Here is a 19021-nt window from a genome sequence, read left to right on the forward strand (position 1 = left end):
AGACTTTTTTCCCCCAGTTCTTAAAAACTAGGTACAATTTTGGTTTGTATTTCATATTTTTGTGCCTGCCATTAATAGTGTAAATGGATGCCCTGTACAAAAATAATTTTAACTGTCCCTTCCCATCTTTTGAGTTGGTTGCAGGAGGGAGCTCATCCATGAGTGTGAAATTTCTAAAGGCTTTTGTAGAAGTTAAAGGAACCAAATAGCAGAAATTTTGCACACCTGTACTATATTCTGAAATCTTTAAATCTTGACCTTCTGTTTATGTTCTGTTGATCTCCACTCACCTCTGATCAATCCTAATACAAGTTGAAGAAATTATTTGCAGTGAAAGATAGTATTTCATGTAGATATTGTAACTAGATAACTCTGAAAAAAAATATCCTTTTAAATTACATTTTAGAAAATATGGAATCTATAATTGATGTCTTGGTGACAAAACACATGCAGACACCAAGTAAACAATGAGACTGATATGCTCTTAATGTAACTCCATCAAATATAAATCTTCTTCACAACATAAAGACACATAATAAACATATCTAAGAAAAATTCCATTTGCGCATTGTAACTTATAGCTGAATAAGAACAGTGCTGCATAGGTTGACAGCATTCCATCTGGCCTCCTTTAAAAATCTGTTTACAAGCACATTATTATTCTCTTGAATTGACCGTTTATGTAAGCTTTTGATGAGTTCTATGAAAAATTCCTTTTTGATAAATCACAAAATCATTAGGTGTCCAAAATCCAAAGTTACAGTCATATAGATAAGCTTTGATTAATCATAGATGACATTTGGAAAAATGCAAAACCAAGAATAAGATACTGTACAAAGATACCTAAATACTGTATTTTGTCAAGACAATAATATATTTTAAATTCTCTGTGCTAATATTTCAATGCCTCACCATGAAGTAGATAAAACCAGGTTAATTTCTGGGGACTGTGCACATTCCGTGTATTATTTACTTTGACATTTAGAAAAAATGCAAACATAGACAAAGCAAGTTCAAATTTTATTTTAAAAAATACTTTTTGAAATAATTAATATACTTGCCTAGTGCTATTCTGTAACATTCTGCTGCCCATATCAGGTGTTAAGACTTTTAATGCCATTGTTATTAGTTGTGATCAAAAGACAGTGTTATTCAACAATATTTTTACAGCAACAAGAAGGAAAGTGCCTTAACTCTTTCACTCCCAAGTTGTTTAGACTGACGAATAAGAAGTCATACCATCAGCAGGAGTTCCTACATTCTTTCAGGATTTTAATCAGATCTGGCTGTTCTTGATTCTGATAACCAGATTTACAACTTGTCTCCAGTCAGCTCATTTCATAGAATCATAGAATCATTTAGGTTGGAAAAGACCTTTGAGATCATCGAGTCTTACCACTAACCCAGTCCATCACTAAACCACGTCCCTAAGGACTGCATCTACATGTTTTTTAAACACCTCCAGGGATGGTGATTCCACCACCTCCCTGGGCAGCCTGTTCCAGTGCTTGACCACCCTTTTCAGTGAAGAAAAATTTCTTAATATCCAGTCTAAATCTCTCCTGGCGTAACTTGAGGCTGTTTCCTCTTGTCCTATTGCTTGTTATCTGGGAGGAGAGACCCACGCTCACCTGCTTACAACCTCCTTTCAGATAGTTGTAGAGAACAACAAGGTCTCCCCTGAACCTCCTTTTCTCCAGGCTGAACAACCCCAGTTCCCTCAGCTGCTCCTCATAAGGGTTGCTCTCTAGACCCTGCACCAGCTCTGTTGCCCTTCTCTGGACATGCTCCAGCACCTAATAGGATTTGGATAATCCTATTCAGAATAATGTAGGGAGGCATCTCTAGCCTAATAAAAACTCTTTAGTTCAGACTTACAAGCTGGGTATAGAATGGGAACTCTGTTGGTTTTCATGGACAATGACCTGTGCTTTCCCATTAATGGAAAAGAACAAGAACTCTTGCCTTTTTTAGTTGGCCACTGCCCTGATAATACCAACTAAAATTACTTTTTAAACTACTAAATACAGATATTTTCTTGAGCAGGGTTTTTTCCTGTACTTCAAAGGTAGTCCTATAGGTGATACTGGATAATTGTTAACTGCTTGTCTACGTTACAGGTCCTTTTTTGTGGAGTACTATAAAATTCTATTTGGTCAGCCTTTTCCATTTTCTTCTTATGGAGACTGGTGGAATAGTATAGAGGCAATGTAAATTACAGGATCATAAGAAAGTACCGTACTGTCTTTGTATCACTTGAATTTCACTTGGCTGAAATTCTCTCAGAGTTAGGTAATATTACTAGCAGAACTACTCAGAGTTAAGAAGGAAGGTAACTGTCCTGCTAACTGAGAAGTTCTCCCATCATTTGTTAATTAAATCCATGGCACTTAAAGGTACTCCTAAGTTCCACGTGACTGTGTGCCCAACTTTCCCTTTAAAGCATCCTTTTGTTATAACAGGCATAACCCATTTCTTTCAGATCACTTCTTACAAAAGTCATCATGCCTAAATGATTTCCAGGTTAGGATATTACTGTATTTTGTACCTGGGGTTCACTGCTTTCCAGCATCTGAAGACATAACTAGAAAAGCAACATGAAATAGTCAAAAATAGAGAAACTCAAACACTGCTAGTCTTGATCTGAACAGGGAATCTAAAGATCTGAATAGGGAGAACAGTTTTTCATGATCCAGCCTTCATTGTAGAGCCAGGTTGGAGCTGCATAAATTTTAGCATGAACAAGAACATTTTCCAGGTATGATCCCAAGAGGCCACAATATCAGTGGCTGTTCTTGGTTTCCTTGACTGCAGAAGGAGGAACAAGGGTAGAGTTGCTAGGCCAACAACACAGTAAGAAGAGAGACTTCTCTCATCACAGACCCGGGTAATATCCTCTGTAAACATTTAATTTTAGTTTATAACCTACTTGCACTGGAAGAGAAAGGGACTATAACAGAACCAATAATTTAGTTCTTTGTCTATGTGGTAGGTTATTGCTTTATCAATGTTTTACCTCTGCACTGTTCAGGAGTGCAGTGTACAATCAGTCCTCTTGGGGAAAATGGAGAATTATAATTTGAAGTGTTAAAAGTCACATATTCTTACCTCTTGTTGATGTTGATACCCGATACATTCATTTGTTTAGACCACCATTTATTTACTTGACTTGTAAAATCAAAGAATATTGTACTGGTATAATAAGATGCACCGATCTGTAGGTCAGCCTAAAATCTTGCCACATTTAAAACAACAATGGCTAATCCCTTGAATTAATAAATTGTTGAAATTAGCACCCAAGAATTTGTTCCTGTAACGTAAAAAAATTACATGAAGTCTTCAGTATTCTATTTCTTTTTGTGAGTGTGCTTGCAAAAAGCAAACGACACACCTATGTAATCACAGTCATGAGGCAAAGTTCAGATTTGCTTTTGGGAACATTCACAGCAGGCAACATAATCAGAGGACTTATGCACATTTAGTCAGGGAACAGAAACAATATGATAATAGAACAATTGTTCAAATTTGAAGTAAGCTAGCCTTAGAATTTTAAATACCAACATAATGTCACTGAATTACAAATTAAGGTAAGTTTATCTGTTCATGGACATAAATGGATTGAAAAAGAGGTTAAAAACATGTCTCTGAAATGACTGACTAAGGTGAGGTTCTATCATTACTGAGCAATACAAAATGAAAGCTCAGTAGGTTCTTAGCAATTGTAAGAATATACAGTATATCTGCCCGCTACAAAATGGCTTCTATTATAGCACTCTGACTCTATCAAATTTCAAAGGCCAGGCACAGAAAGGCATCCTGAGAGAAAATCTTCCTGCCAAGACCCAGTTGCAAAAAAGGTATTTTGTGGGACACAACCAATGCGGTGGCAGTACAGAGAGATGCTCCAGTGCAACAGTGTTTATTCTGGTATATTTTAGTTTAGAATGTATTTGGTTAGCATCATATACATTAATGTACTGTGCGATTTTAGTGCTTTAAATTATATAGAAAACGCTTTTATGTAGTGTTGGTTTGAATCCTCTCCCGTAGCATAAACACTAGGGAAGGTCAACAGCAAATATCCTGGACTTTCCTCATAAGACATCCAAACTGAAAAAATTCACATTCTAATTCACATATATGTATAAGTGGGTATTATATATCCAAATGAAATCATATTTTGTTAATACATTCCAAATATTTGGATTATATGGCTTGGGCTGGTAAATACCCAGAGGAAAAAAAATACTTAAAAAAACCCAACCTAATAACACATATTGTATTATTTTCAGAAAGATGTTCCCTTAGATGATACATAAGTATGCTTTTGAATCAAACACATATTGTGCTTTTAAAGGAAGAAGTATAATAACCAGGTGCCTACCCCATCTAAACAGCAAGCCCTCCCAGAGCTACACATCCAGCTGTGGTTTTGTTGCTATGCCATGACACTTGCATCTGAATTGATTACAGTTCAATTGAACTGTGTTTTTTCCTTCCACAACACAACTGTGTCAACTGTATTTGTGCATCGACACTTGATATGCTGTCTAATTGTATTTGTGCTGATGCGTTTTGTAAAGATAAAGGTGGTTATTCCGCATTGTCTCAATAAGGTTTGAAAATACAGGAAGCAGGCACACCAAACAAGGGTAGAAACACACTGGGAATGTATGCTAGCATACTGCCTGGAGTACTAGGGAAAACTGGGTAAACTATGTGGATTACTTGTACTGTTTTACTGAAGTCTTTCCTCCACAATACAATAGCATTGTTAAGATACTGTTAGAGGAAGAAACCAATCTGCTAGCCTAGTTACTATCAAAGAAAACAGGGTTGGTAGGTGGGGATTAGCAACTGTATTATTACTTACAAATATTTATGGCGAACCATGAAAATATCCTCATGATTAACTAGTTAAAACTGGTTAAACTTTACAATCTAGACAGTAAGAGTGGAATTTATCTGTTCAGATTTAGCATATGCATGTAGGTGGCTACTTCTGAGCTAGTCACTCAGTGCTTCCTTTGTAGGCAATGGAGAGACATAGTCATTTCCAGAGGTCAGTTCATCTCAGACTAAGATAGCGGTCAAAAACTTAGTCTGAGTAATTGCATTGTAGGAATCTCTTTTTCTCTGCACCAAATATAAGAGAAGCCTTAACAACGACACCATATATAAATGTCCGTGTCATAGGAAACAAAAAGTGATGAGAATAATTCCTCCCAACTGCCAAGTCTATTTACTATTTAATAAATCTGTTAAATATTACTTCTAAAAAAATCTACTTTAAAAATACCAGATTAACAAGTTGTAGTTCCTAAGAAATTATTATTTGCTTTCTGGTCATTATCATTCATGTATGTGGGCAAAATGAATACTTAGAATTTGACTTCAGTTTCCCAGATTTGCCTCTTTATGTTCTTCTGTTGGCCGACATGATCACTGGTTATTTCACAGGCTGTTTCTGTAACACAGAATTGTCTGGAAATGTTATCACACTTGTCTTTTTGACGTGATGACTTAGCAATCCAGAGGAGAAACAGCCCTCTGGTATAAGGGGCTTAAAAAGAAAACAAGGGCAGAGGAAAATAGGATTTGTTGGGTAAAACTGTGTCCTCTAACAATACATTGGATGTCCAATGCTAAATAATAAAATGGGATTCTGCGGAGAGCTGAGTTTTCTGCTGAACCATAGGTAATGCTCTGAGCTACTGAAGTAAAAAAACACCTGGAAAGCTGTTTTCTTCTGAAAATTTGTCACGTGTTTTGATAGGTGTGATTTTAAATGTTTTAATAGTAACAACTGTTTGAATTCTAGGTAACACAAAAATTATGGCCCAGATCAATCATCTGTTCCTTTCATCCTATTTCACCAATGCTCTTCAGTGTAAGTGAAAAGCAACAGCTGAGAGTATTTTCTCTGTAGCTTTCATTTCAAAGGTTAAATTCTGTGCTTGATTACACTTGCATAAAGCTAAAAGAACTTAAATTGTTAGTATGTACCAACCCTAGATTTACTAACAGAATAAATAAAAGCTGAATTTAGCCCTTCTCTATCATGTTGTATATTCCACATACCTTAAATTGCACGAAGGCTTTGAGAAGAGAATCAATTTTCATTGTTTTGGATCAGTCTAGTTTTTAATCTATTGTGATTATTCTTTTGTCAATATGGTAGTTGAAATTTGGGCTTCTTAATCACCACTCTGGGATTCTGGAAAGTTTAATAAAAATGTGAACTTTGAATATAACATACAAAGTATAAGTCAAATTCTGCTGTCAAGTAGACTGAAGGAAACCTGTTGTAACTATTAATGGATGTAGATTTATTCTGGATACTTCGGGGATCACAATGAACAAAACAACCTTCTTTTTTAATAAAAATAAGACAGGTTTTTTCACCAAGTATAAATAATACATCTAAGTATGCCAGTATTTTGAAGGGCTTCAGTTTAAAAGTTCTCTTGGACAAAACGGTTAATTGCTTGTGTAGTAAGCTGTTACTGCTGAAGGTGGGTAACATCAATGTCAAACATCAAATCTGTGGGAATATCATTACAATTTTCTCTGTAAAAAGAATATGATTAAAGCCACTGACAATTTAAAAGTTAAGAGTTTGTGATGCAAGTAGAGGGTTACTGAATTTCTCATTGAGACTGTGACCTCAGTGAAACCAGCTATAAAACTGTTCAACACTGTTGTTCCTAGAGGGCATGGGAGAACCTGATCAGTGAAACTATGCATGCTTGTACTGAGCTTGGGCTCCCTCCCACTGAAATTAGTGACAAAACTTCCAGTGACTCCTGTGAAAGCAGGACCAAAACTTTACACAGAAATAGTCAGGTTCAAGTCTCATTTTCAGTTACATAAATCTGGAGAATCTCTTCCAAAATAAGTGGAATTACTGTGGTTTAACCCAAAGGAATCGAGAGCATTTTTCTTTAACTCAGGGAAGGGGAGAGAGAAAAATACATCATTCCCCTTGTATTGCCTCACCACTGCATATCAACCAAGACTCTATCTGCTGTCAAAATCCTTATCTACTTAAGCTGGAGAGGGAGAGCTGACTTCACCATTTAAGGATTTAAGCTTGTATTGTCTATTGAATTTTCAGTTATCCTTATCCCTCTACTTATCCCCTTCCCCACTGCTTAGCAGGTAGTTTCCTTAAGAAGGAGGGACAAATTTCTGTTTTCTGATTCTATCTAGGTTTCTTAAAATGTAATGTACCTTATTCCATCAACATGTAACCTAAACTGAGACAACCAGACCACTTTCACTTCAGTCCTGGCTGGTTATTTTCAGATTATCATAGTTAAATTCAAAGCCAAGGCCTGTAGTTGAAACACCGAGCTGTACTGGAGGCTTACTAAATTTAGGGTAATACCTCCAGAAGAGTCATTCAGCTGTGTTCACCGGTGGTCAATGAAATGACAAGCACATAATCCTCAGATGGAGGTGTAGCATTCTTTGTGTAGCACAGAGTTTATTCATCCCTGTAAGGTCCACTGTTCAGAATGAAATCTCCATGGCCTTACACAGCATTTATCTGTTTTTCTTTCCTTATAAGCATGCATCTAAACACAGTAGTGGGATTCTTCTTTGAAAATGTAATCAGTGCTTTGGTAATGGGAGGTATCATGAGATTTTCTCCTAAAGATGCCATATAACTAAGACACTTTCTTTTGATTGCACCCATCACTGACTTCTTGAAGACTGGAACTTACACAGGCCTATCCTGTAATAACGTCCTCTATGCAAGGGCAGGGATCTTTGCTTTTTGCCTGATAGCTTCCAACCAAATGATTTGATGGAGACAGCCAAGTTACTGGCAAAAAGCTTTCTGTTCTGCAGAGCTGTATCTCTTCAGCTAGCAAATATGTGCCTTGTTGAAGAAAAGCAACTCGTTCTGCCTGTAACAGCACCTAAGCCATCAGCTCAGACTTCAGCTATTTATATCCATAAAGTCATACACAATTTCCTCTAAGGAAATACAAAATACACACTCATATTTACTCCTTCGTGAGCCACAAGTAGATGTTCACATCACTGTATTTTTCTATCAGACCTGCTGTTGTAACAACCTTTGTAGATGAAATTTTGACGGCCACAGGAAGGGTGTCACCCACAATGGCGCGAAATACCAAGCCAAAATAAAAATCAAACTGTGGGCGTAAGAGTATCAGTAAATGTATATAAAGAAAGCTGAAGGGAAAACTAGTGGATTTTTCTCAGCTCTTGCACGGGAAAATGTTGTCAAGATAGGTCAGTAGCTTCCAGAATAAATACCGCAAGAACACACGTTAAACAGCTTCTACAGTGAAACAGCCAAAACCAGATCAGATCAGTACTATTACCAGAAATTAAACTGACAAATATTTTATCTGTAGCCCTCTCAGCTAACACTGAAGGGTTGGGGTTTTGGTGTATGAATCACTCACCCAAAATGCAAATACAAAGATACTAAAAAACTTGTGGTTCACAATTGCAGATCGGAGCCGTCCACAGGTGCAGATTAATTTAACAAAACCTCCTCATTCCTTCACACGCATGGGCACACACGATGAGGTAGAGCATCCAAGCTCCGCAGAGCCACACATCCTTAGAACGAGCAGATGTGACTGTTACAGGGAGGATTTATTACAGAAATTCGGCAGCTAGGAGTCTTTTCTGATGGAACGTTAGCCAGCCTGCATTTCCCTGGGAGGAGGTGCTACATAGCGTGGAGGTTCTTCTCCCAACAGGCGGAATCTAATGGATTATCTTTCTGAATCATTAAGAGAATGCAAGGGACCTTAGTAAGGCTCAGGTATTGGATATTAATGGGTTACAGTCCAGGTTAGGAAAGGGAGATGACTTAATTTCATGAAAAGGGGATAGAGCTGAAGCAGCAGCTGATGGAAGGCCAGTATCCCTTGAGAAGGTCGTTTTCACTGGATCAGCAGTCTGCCTCCCCTTACTATTTTTTCTCTACACAGAGCAAAATATTTCTACCTCGCAGTGACATTCATCTTTTCTTCCACCCAGCAAAAGCACTGCTTACTGTTTCAAAATGACAGCTTTTCCTTCTTGCGGTAGAAGTCCCTTTTTATTTTGGAAATAGATGGAGAGGGAAACGTTCATCGCTAACTGATTTGAGAGAGAAAGAAATGCAGAATATTTCACTCACCTCTTCAGCACCAGGCAGGCAGGCAGGCAGGCAGGCAGCCTCCACCTCCTCAATCCATCAGTACAGCCGCTCGCATCCACTGACGCTTCTCCTCTCCGCTTTGGCCCTTTTTTCTCGTCAGCATCTATGGTTTGCAGCGAGCAGACACACCACCGCTGCAGGCACTAGCACCACAGCCCGAGCAGCAGGAAAAACCTGCCCTCTCCCATTTGCTCCCTAGAACAGAAAATTTTACCGAACCGGGATTTCTTAAGGGCGCTGATGGGCACACTTGGCCGGTGGCCCCCCGCGGGAGGCTGGGAGGTGCTCCGCGGTCTGGCCGGGCGGCCGGGCAGCCGGGCAGGGGGAGCGCGGGGCTGGCTCTGGAGGAGGAGCCGGAGCCTGCCAGCCCGTTTCCAAGCCAACGGCGGGGGGTACCGCGGGCGGGGAGGCGGTGGCGCGGCCGGCGGGCGGCTCCCGGGGCCGGCGGCGGGTCCCGCCCGGGGGGCGGCCAGGCCCTGCAGCCCCCCCGCCCCGCGCCCGCGGAACTCCGCGGCGCGCAAGGAGCGAGCGCTGCCGAGGGGGCTGGTGGGTTTTGGCCTCGCCTCGTACGCTGGGTTGCACTCACGCATTACATAATGTGCATGCACATACGTGTGCCGTTTCCTCCTGCTACAGGCTTTGCCCGGCTGCACAAACGCGGGTGTCTTCCTGGATTTGGTTGGCCGTTCCATGTTTTCTGCGGTAGTGCAGCTCGTGGCTCTGTCAGGATTATGATTTCCGTGATGAATTTCGCAGTGCATGTTTTAGGGGAGTGATAAGTAGAGGGAACAAGTCACATACATGTTAGAATGATGCAGTCAAGGGTAAAGAGAGAAAAAGCGGTTTGGTTACATGGAATTTATCTACTGCTTGCATTCCACTTGTTTCATCACTCAGTTGCTCTCGGTACTGTGCATATATTTTCTTCTGTTTTTCCCTTTCTGCCTTTCTCTTCTCCTGTCTGTTGCATTTGTGTGTGTATAATTTACTACAGCTTTTTAAAAGTAATGATGAGTATTGCTTTCTTTTTCTCTCACTGATGGATTTACCCTATTTATAGTTTACATATTTTCTAGTGTCTTTTTCCTTTTGGCCATGCTACAATACTAGCTGCATTGTTGAACCTGCAGCCCTGATCAAATAGCTATGATTTCTCCCTACACTGCTAATTTTATAAACATAATTTGTTACTGATACACTTCTGCTGGAGATAGCAATAGACTTTCAGACATAGGTGGAATGCAGGCTTTTTCCCCCACAGTAAGGCTGACACAGTACAGTGCAAAAAGCGTCTGATCCCTGTAAATAATACCACTTTGAGTACTGATATTATCAGTAGAACTGTGGCATCAATGAGTTATAATAATGAAATATATAATAACGCAATGTAGCCACATTCTTTTTCTTGCACAGAAATAACGGCCATGAATCAGTATAACGTGAGGGAAATTTTGCCTGTACGTAATGAATCTTAGGTCTTGGTCACACTAGAACAGTTTGCCAGTACATCTAGACTGGCAAAGTTGTTCTGGTAAACTCCTAGCACTTAAAAAAGAAATGCCATATACATAACTTGCATTGTTCTCCCAGCAACATGATAATATTCAGATCACAAATTTCCCCTGCTTTACTAAAAAAGATAATCGCTACAGTTTTGCTTCGAAATTTTAGCTTTCAATATATATGCACATATGTCCTTTGGTGCATTTATATGATCAGATAGTGGTCAATGTTAAAATTCCAATAGTGTTTTGTTTTTCAAATGTAATCTTTACTTGCAATTGCATAAATCCCTGATATATTGGGAAGAGAATAGAATAAAGAATTGTATCTGTGGTAACTGAGTAGTCTAGATAATAGGATAAAAGAACAATAACAAGGTGTACAGGTTTGATCTGCTATTCCATAAAGAACAAGTAGTTACTATAGAAACTGTCACATTACATGTATCTTTAGTATAGTACTTCACATGTGAGAAAAAACATCTTCCACACATTAACCGACTTTGGCAGAAATAACAGCATCAACTACCATCAGCCTGGGTAGGAAGATCATCATTCACATGGTCTATGCAGGTGTCATCACTTCTAGGTATTTTCAATTGATATACCAAAATGCTTTCTTTCTTGCAGTTTTGAGGAGGCACCTAACTGTAAATCAAATTTTGTCAGTGAAAGTATTACAAACATGCAGTACGTGAGTAATGGAACAGGTCTTACTCTGAGAAGTTTAGGTGTTATTATTTCAACACCACAGTATGGGAGCTTGCTGTTGATTAATGGCAGAGTTAAAACCCAACAGATCTGAAAATAAATCAGCAGTTTTCTTCAGTCTCAACTTGTCCTGCATCCAGAAATTCTCAATTAGGGTCTTTCAGCATGCATTGATTGCACTACATGTAGCTGAGCTCCCACAGGAATTTAAAGAGAAATAAGTCTCAAAATAGCATATACAGGTGATTAAATGCCAAAGTCAAATGGCATATAAAAACGGTTCTTTAGCTCAGTACTCGAAACGTTTTTCTTTGTATATGCATAGATTGAAAACACACAAATACATACTGAAAGTGAATAGTTTGTATTACTTTTTTTGCCTGGAAATAGTAAACAGTAGTTTGGGAGAACTGTGATGATGTAACTGCTCCCTTTTCCATGTCAGGCAGGTCACCATTTTTTCCCATATCAGAGCAGGTTTTCATTTGAAGGAAGGAGCATTTGCCTGTTGAGGTGTAACATCTAATATGCAGCTTACTGAAACCCTTAACTGCCCGAGTTTCACTCAACTTGCCAGTGCTATTCATTGACCAAAAGCCAAATGCTTGCCTGTTTACTGTTGCTTTCTGTTTGGGATCAATCAAAATAGATGCATTCATACATGTTTAGCTTGAAGACAATAGAGCTAAAACAGAAATGTGCTCTTAAGTGGAAAATCCCATAGGGGTTTTTCTAATCAATTAGCCTTTATTATACCACGACAACATCAAAATATTTATATGCACACATGCAATGTTCTTGCTGAATGTACATCTCCAAATGATAGAGGGTAAATTGAGAGGCCACATCTGGTCTGTAATAAAAATATAATAAAAGGCATTTTGTATTTCATTCAATTTTCTACCAAACACCCTCTTTTTAACAAGCAATTGTAGATCTGGGTTAGATATTTATAGATGGGCCTGTGATTCTCTCAGCATGAAGAACTGAACAGAACATTTAGAGAAGAACAAAAAGGCTGTATTTTTATTTTTAACCATTTTTCTCACATGGAAGAGTTTAAAATAGCATCAAGTACAGATGACTGGGATCCTATATTTATAACTATCTGGCATATTGTTGCTTTGTACCAATGACTGTGAGATGGTGGGGAAAAAAGTCATGAATGCACCTTCTAGCAGGTGGTATCAGCCTAGCCTCATTTGGCTTTATCGTTTAGGATGAAAATCCACTTTCTACCAGAATTTCACCCTTTTATCTTCTTCTCACATCCTTCAAGTAACTGAGGGTTCACTTAATATCAACTGTTTACTCTTCCTATGACCTCCTATGAGGTCAAATCATGGGAGTTATTTGAGAATAACCCAGATAATGAGTTACAGCTAATACCACAATCAACCAAAGAGGACTCCTTCTCTAGTTTTTAAAAAGACAAAAATTTTTAAAAGGAAAAAAACAATCACACCCTAAAAACATTAAATGCCTTACATACCTTCCTTCCCAGTTTTATTATGTACGTACCATATTTGCAGCTCACAGTCATTGGCTCAGCTGCTGAATCAGCAGTTGCCATTGAAGCCAAGTTTAGAAAAACAAGCATTAAATCCAGCAGCTGGTGCTGTTTGGAAGCACGTCTGGAGCTCTGGAAGATACAGTGTCTTTCCCGTGCAGTTAATTTTATGTAGCAGTCCTCATTTATCCTAAGCTTTGTGATCAATACACAGACCCCAGCTCCTTCAGAGTTCCCATGGGAAGAAAGCTACAGAGATACCATGAAATAAGATAAAGGGATGTAGTTCTTTGTAAAAGACCCATGCTTCAGGACCACATTATTATTAAAAAAAAATTTTAAAAAGGAGAATTAAAGTATTCTTTCCTCATTCTTCAATATTAAGGGCAAAGGAATGGGGAAAACAAAACAAAACAAAACCCCGCTCATAACCCAAAATGAAAGCAGGGATCATTTAGTAAAGCATACAGCAAAAGACCTATGAAGTGTGAACAACTGACAAAATCACTTGAGATCAAAATACACAGATTCTTTTGGAATTATACCCAAGGAGATGCAATTGAACAGACCCAGGAAATTTTTGAAATCCAAGTTAAAAACAAAAAGTATCAGCTTCAGATCTCCTAGTAAAGTGGTCTGAGCAACAGCGGCTATTGGTTACTCTTGGGATGCCCTCTTCCCTCCTACAGTCTTCTTGTTTGAAGGTTTTCCACTTTGCAAGAAGGATTAAATATTCATTGAAGCAGTGAGCTGAAAGTAGGTCTCTCCCACTTGAGGATACAGGTAGGCATTTAGGTTTTGTTTAATTTTTGCAGTAACAAACAAACAAAAAGAAGAAATGTATTTATTTTAAGTATTTTTTGGTTTTGTTATTGATGTTCTTGCCAGCCGAAGAAGTATCAAATTGGGGCCTCAAAAGAATTATAAATATTTTTAACAGGTACTGAGAAAAAGATGTTATAATAAGATTTCACATTTCCTTGTATCCTTTACGCATGATAATTCTGCTTCATGTAAGAACCATGAGATACAGCTACAGTTTCAGCAGGCACTATTATTTGTCCCTTTTATTACCCTGTAGTGTCTAATTAACAGGAATAAGAAATCAATAGTTTAAAAAAAAAGACTGAAAAGTTTGTTTGAGGACACAAAGGTAATTCTGGGAAGCTATGGAAGACAAGCTGGGGACATTCAGGTAGTTTTATTATGGGGGCTTTAGATGCCAGAGCAGTTCTGTAAAAAATTGGAATACTAAGGTCAGGTCTAAGTAATTAGTTCAGATAATTGTACACCCATTCCATGTCAGGCCTGCGGCTAATTTTGTATCTACGTAATGTAAACTACATACATACATCTACCAACTAGTCATCATTTATGAAGTAAAAAATAGGTATACAAAGTGGTAGCTTTAGCCATTGTAACTGATCACTGCCTCTTTTGTGAAGCATTTTTAGACAGAGGGCTGAAAAATCATACTGTGTGGTCTGTGACTACATTAGTGATAAACTAATAGAAAACTACATAAATGTGACTGCTGGTCGTGATCTACCACTCCTCTTTTTTTAAAGTTTTTGCTCTGTCAATGACATGCACAAGATCAAATAACAAATGGAAGTGACTTAGGAAGCAATTCAGCCTCCAGACAAAAAGTCTTTAAGACAAAAAAAGTCTTTAAGACCTTTTTCAGCTTCCAAGGGTACCCCATCTGGCCTCCAGCTGCACCCTAGAAATGTCCAAGTGTCCTGTAAATCATACCTGACAGCCCCAAGCACACCTGAGATACTAAAATGACATTAGAAACCTACATTTAGCCATCTGAATCACTGTCTTACTAACTGGGTGATGGAATCAACAAAATGGGCAAAGTACATTATGCTAACTTTGCCTAACAAATGTACTGATTAAATTGATAAACACTTTATCAGATTTTTCAATTAACGTAGTTTTCAGACTTACTTATAACAATGTTATTTTTAAAAGCATCTTCAAACGGCAGTAATTTCTATCAGCTGATTAAATAGTTTCTGGTATCTGTTAGAATTGTTGCAAATATGTTTCTTCGTTTCTGTTTAACAATGTTTTTGAATACTCTGTATATAATGTTCTTAAAGATAAGCACATTAGTAGCACTGTTGAAATACCAATGTTTAATCTGGCATGTTTACAGAAGCTAGACCTAATATTTTAGTCTAATATTTAGGTTAAGTAACAGTTTTATTTCACTGTTGCCGTGCCTTAGGTCCTACTGCACTAGGTGTTTTCCAAATAAATGATACAACAGGTCTTTTCGCAAGAACACCTTCATTTATTCAGGAATGCACCTCTAATCAGAAAATATGTATGCTGTTAAGACCTATGCCTATTTGCAATAGACTCCTTTCAGGCAGCATCTGTGCTTTACAGCTTACTGGAGGAATAAGGCTGTCAACCCAGGAGTAACACTTATTGGGGAGGCACTTCAAAAATCATCCTCAGAGCAGCCCACAACTTTGCAGTCTTGTATTCAATGAAGATTTAGGAACTTTCCACTGCTAGAAATAAAATATAGGCTAAAACATACTGGAAAGCACTATTGGAGAGCCTCTTTCAGATCGGAATGCAATTTTCATTTGGTAGTATAAGTACTTTTATTTAAGAACATGGCTTCCTATGGAGAACGTGGAATCTGCAAAGTAGCAGGTCTGAGTGGAAAGTGGAGAATCGGTCTGCCTTTCTGTGCAGCTCCACTCATGTTGTGCAGCCATCTGGGCCTGTGGTTCTAATCAAGATGTGTTTCTTCTAATCTCATTTCAAACAAAATTGCCAAGCCAGACCATCTGAAGCAGAGAAGGATTTCACCCGCCTATAGTACTGTATTCTTCTTTTCCTAGAGGTTTTATCAGTTCTGACCATTCAGTTGTGCTCGTCCTGGCACCAGTGTAAGCTGTGTGAACTGGTAGGATAAAATTGACTTACTGCAGCTTTGCCAGCATACTAGACCAGCAAGCGTGAGTAGTGGATTTGTCAACACTACAATTTCTCCAGTTTCTTCCTCTTTGAAATTTCTATTAGGTCACTTTTTAAAGTAGCAAGAAAAATAAATCTCCCACCAAAAGGAAGTGCTCATACAATTAATTAATGAATTAATGTTCCCTTTAACCTCCCCCTGTTGTCTTCTACCACTATTTGCAGTCTGTTCCATTCTGTCTGTGCAATGATTCATATATTCAAAGCAAGTTTATGCTAATTTTAAAGATTAAATTCCTCGGTATCTGACACATAATTGATTCTAGATATTTTGTTCCTTTAAGCCTTTCATTTTTATTTATTGTTTGACAGGTCTATAATCAAATCTATACAGGAAACTTTCTCTTTCATATAAATCTCTTTCTGATTGATTGTAGTTCTGTTATACTATAGAAGTTCAGATTTCACCATCTCAATTATATATTTCTTCAAAGGAACAAAAGTGAAGAAATGACTGCTCTTTTATGTCTGAGCACGTGTGAGGTTAATTCACTAATTGCAAAAAGTAAATGTTAAAGCTAGCCAAAATGTTATAATAGCCATTTTGCTATGTAATGCCATTATGTAATACAGGATTCATTTCCACAGATAGAGCTTCCAGATATAGAAAATTAAGATATTTAACAAACTATTTCTTGAATTTGCTTCACGTTGCTTTAATTTTTTGGCCTTCTACTCAAAAAAAAAAAAAAATATATATCTGTTCTTCCAGCAGTTCTGAAAACTGAAAATTTGCAATTATACATTTCTTTCACATTAAGGGCTTGTAAGGCAGTTTAACTTACAGGTTTCAAACTTTTTATTAGTGTAAAATATTGCCATAGTCCCCTGAAGGCTATCTCTCCAAATGGTCAGGCATTTTTAGACACCATAGTAATATAAGAGCAAGACATATCCATGCCTCTGAGGAAGCTGTCTGCTCTCATACAGCTTCCCACAGAGGAAGCTTCCCTCATCCCACCGAGCCTCCAGCCTGGCCCACCTCTCTATTCCTCTCTCCTGTGAAAGCAGGGCAGAGGCCATGGGTGTGCAGGGGGCAGGAGGGTTAACAGCCTCAGCCTTCCCTTCTGAGCATGGTAGTCTTGCCACTACGGCCACCAGCTGAGAGCAACAGCACCTGGGGATGTGGTGGTGAACTGGCTCTTAATGATTTCTCAACTGTTCAGCTGACCTGAAGAATTACTTCACACAATATTTTGCCTCTTTCCTTCCCATCCAACCCTTTTGCCCCACCCATCTAGACAATAATCTCTGTAGGAAGTGAGCTGTCTCTCACACATCTTTACAAGAAGCCTCTGTGACAGAGCACACCTTCTTTCTCCATAGGAATCTTTACAATTTACTACAATGTCAGTAATAATCACATGAACTTTTGTCAAACTGGTAACGTGTTCACCTTACAGTATCAATTTCTCTGTGACTGAAACTTGCTATAGTAATTGTTAATATTTTCTGCTCTCTAAATGTACATGCTTGGTATAAAGTATAAAATCCAATACTTAAGTTAATGTTTGCAAATGTGCTGGCCCAGGTTCTTTTTTGAACGTATTCTTTGTGTTATGCACGTTAAATTCGCTGTTTTCTGTGAATGCTGTATGTCACAACAAGTGCTCGTGAAAGCAGAATGTCAGCAGAGTCCCATATGGTTAAGGGTACACTAGTCCCTTTTAGTCTCATCTTATAACTACAAGTCTCCATTGATGACCAGCAGAAAAAAAGGACAAATTCTGACCTGGAAAATCTGAAGTGGGGTAGCAACTCAGCGGCTCAGCTTTTTGGAAGTAGTTGTTTCAAGGCTTTAATTTTCTCTACAGTAATTGATCTGAGGACTTTGGCACAACTAGTACATATGTCAGATTGTTTTCCTTCCTTCATGCGTTTTGGCAAAGTCTTCCCTGTAGAGGAAATTAATAAATTTCAGGATGACATTTCCTTCTTCATCCAAAAGAACAAGAAAAAAACCCCCAACAACCTCTGGGTTATTTTCAGTCTTTAATTTTCACGTTTAAAAAAAAAAATTCTCTGAATAAAGGAGAGGTACTTCGTCAGAGAAACAAAAGCCAAGAAATTTCCTAATTTGTGTGACCAATATGCACGCAAGATCAGTTCAATGCACATTATACATATGCATTCACACACTTAGGTATATAGGATGATCGTGAGTACACCTATACATTAAGTTACAAATTGAGAAAATGTAAAGAATATTCATTACATGGGAGGTGCAAGCAGCTAGAATTCTGAAGGGCAAAATAAAAACATTGCAAAAGATATCAGTGCTTATACTTCAATGTGCAAGCAGACTATCAACAATTACAGCCAAGAAAAAATTTATAAGCTAACATTACTTCTATTTCACCTTCATTTTGATTGTTTCCTTTCTTGTATATGATAATAAAACTGTATTCATACATTAAAAGAAGGAAAAATTGCTTTCATTTTGGAGACTATCTTCCGATGCCATATGAACGACCATCAATCCACAGTTCATAGATTACGCACTACTACAACAGAGAGCATATTCCATTATTTCCACTATAATGTTTTTGGTGATTTTACACTAAAGGATCTGACACTGACATCAATGAGAACTAAGGTACTTGTCTTGGTCAATTATTGATCTTACACTGCAGATAATTCTTGTACAAAAACAGAACCCAAAATTTATTTTTCATGTTGGAAACTGACTCTATGTGAAACACAGGTCTACTCTAATTCATCCCCAGAGTTGCTAGAGATGCTATGATAAAAGATATTCTGCAGCCCAGAATATTTAAGTTTTTTAAATACTACTCTTTTCATAGGGCATAAATGATTTAGACAGATAGACCCATTGCTTTCAAGCAGAGGGTCACAGGCAGTCTTATTTACTACCAAAATGACATTGGGGTTTTTTTTAAATTAATCTGTTTCTTGGGTTTCTAAATTATACTAGAGAAGCTAATGCAGATATATCAGATGTAGTTTCTCTAGTTAATTATTTTCAGAGGGGCTTTGATATTACAATGGCACACATGCTAAAGCGAAGTTTCTATAAACAAAATCAAGATATGTAGGAGTCTCAGTCTTTACTGAGGATTAGGAACATCTTGTTTATTA

The 19021-nt window shown here is 37.9% G+C and overlaps 2 protein-coding genes across 2 annotated transcripts in view; one reads left to right on the plus strand and one right to left on the minus strand.

The window, feature by feature from the left end:
- The window catches only part of GNAZ (G protein subunit alpha z), a 71934-nt gene extending 55436 nt beyond the window's left edge, over positions 1-16498 (minus strand). Inside the window, exons 1-2 of the mRNA XM_005445253.4 lie at positions 9806-16498; positions 9173-9388 (exon numbers count right to left, since the gene is read on the minus strand). The gene's annotated coding sequence lies outside the window, so the exon portion shown is untranslated. The remainder of the gene's footprint in view (positions 1-9172; positions 9389-9805) is intronic.
- RSPH14 (radial spoke head 14 homolog) overlaps positions 1-19021 on the plus strand; it is a 94411-nt gene that overhangs the window by 65721 nt on the left and 9669 nt on the right. The gene's annotated exons all lie outside the window — the stretch shown is intronic.

This window comes from Falco cherrug, chromosome 1 (assembly GCF_023634085.1).
Source record: "Falco cherrug isolate bFalChe1 chromosome 1, bFalChe1.pri, whole genome shotgun sequence".
NCBI classification, from domain to species: Eukaryota; Metazoa; Chordata; class Aves; order Falconiformes; family Falconidae; genus Falco; species Falco cherrug.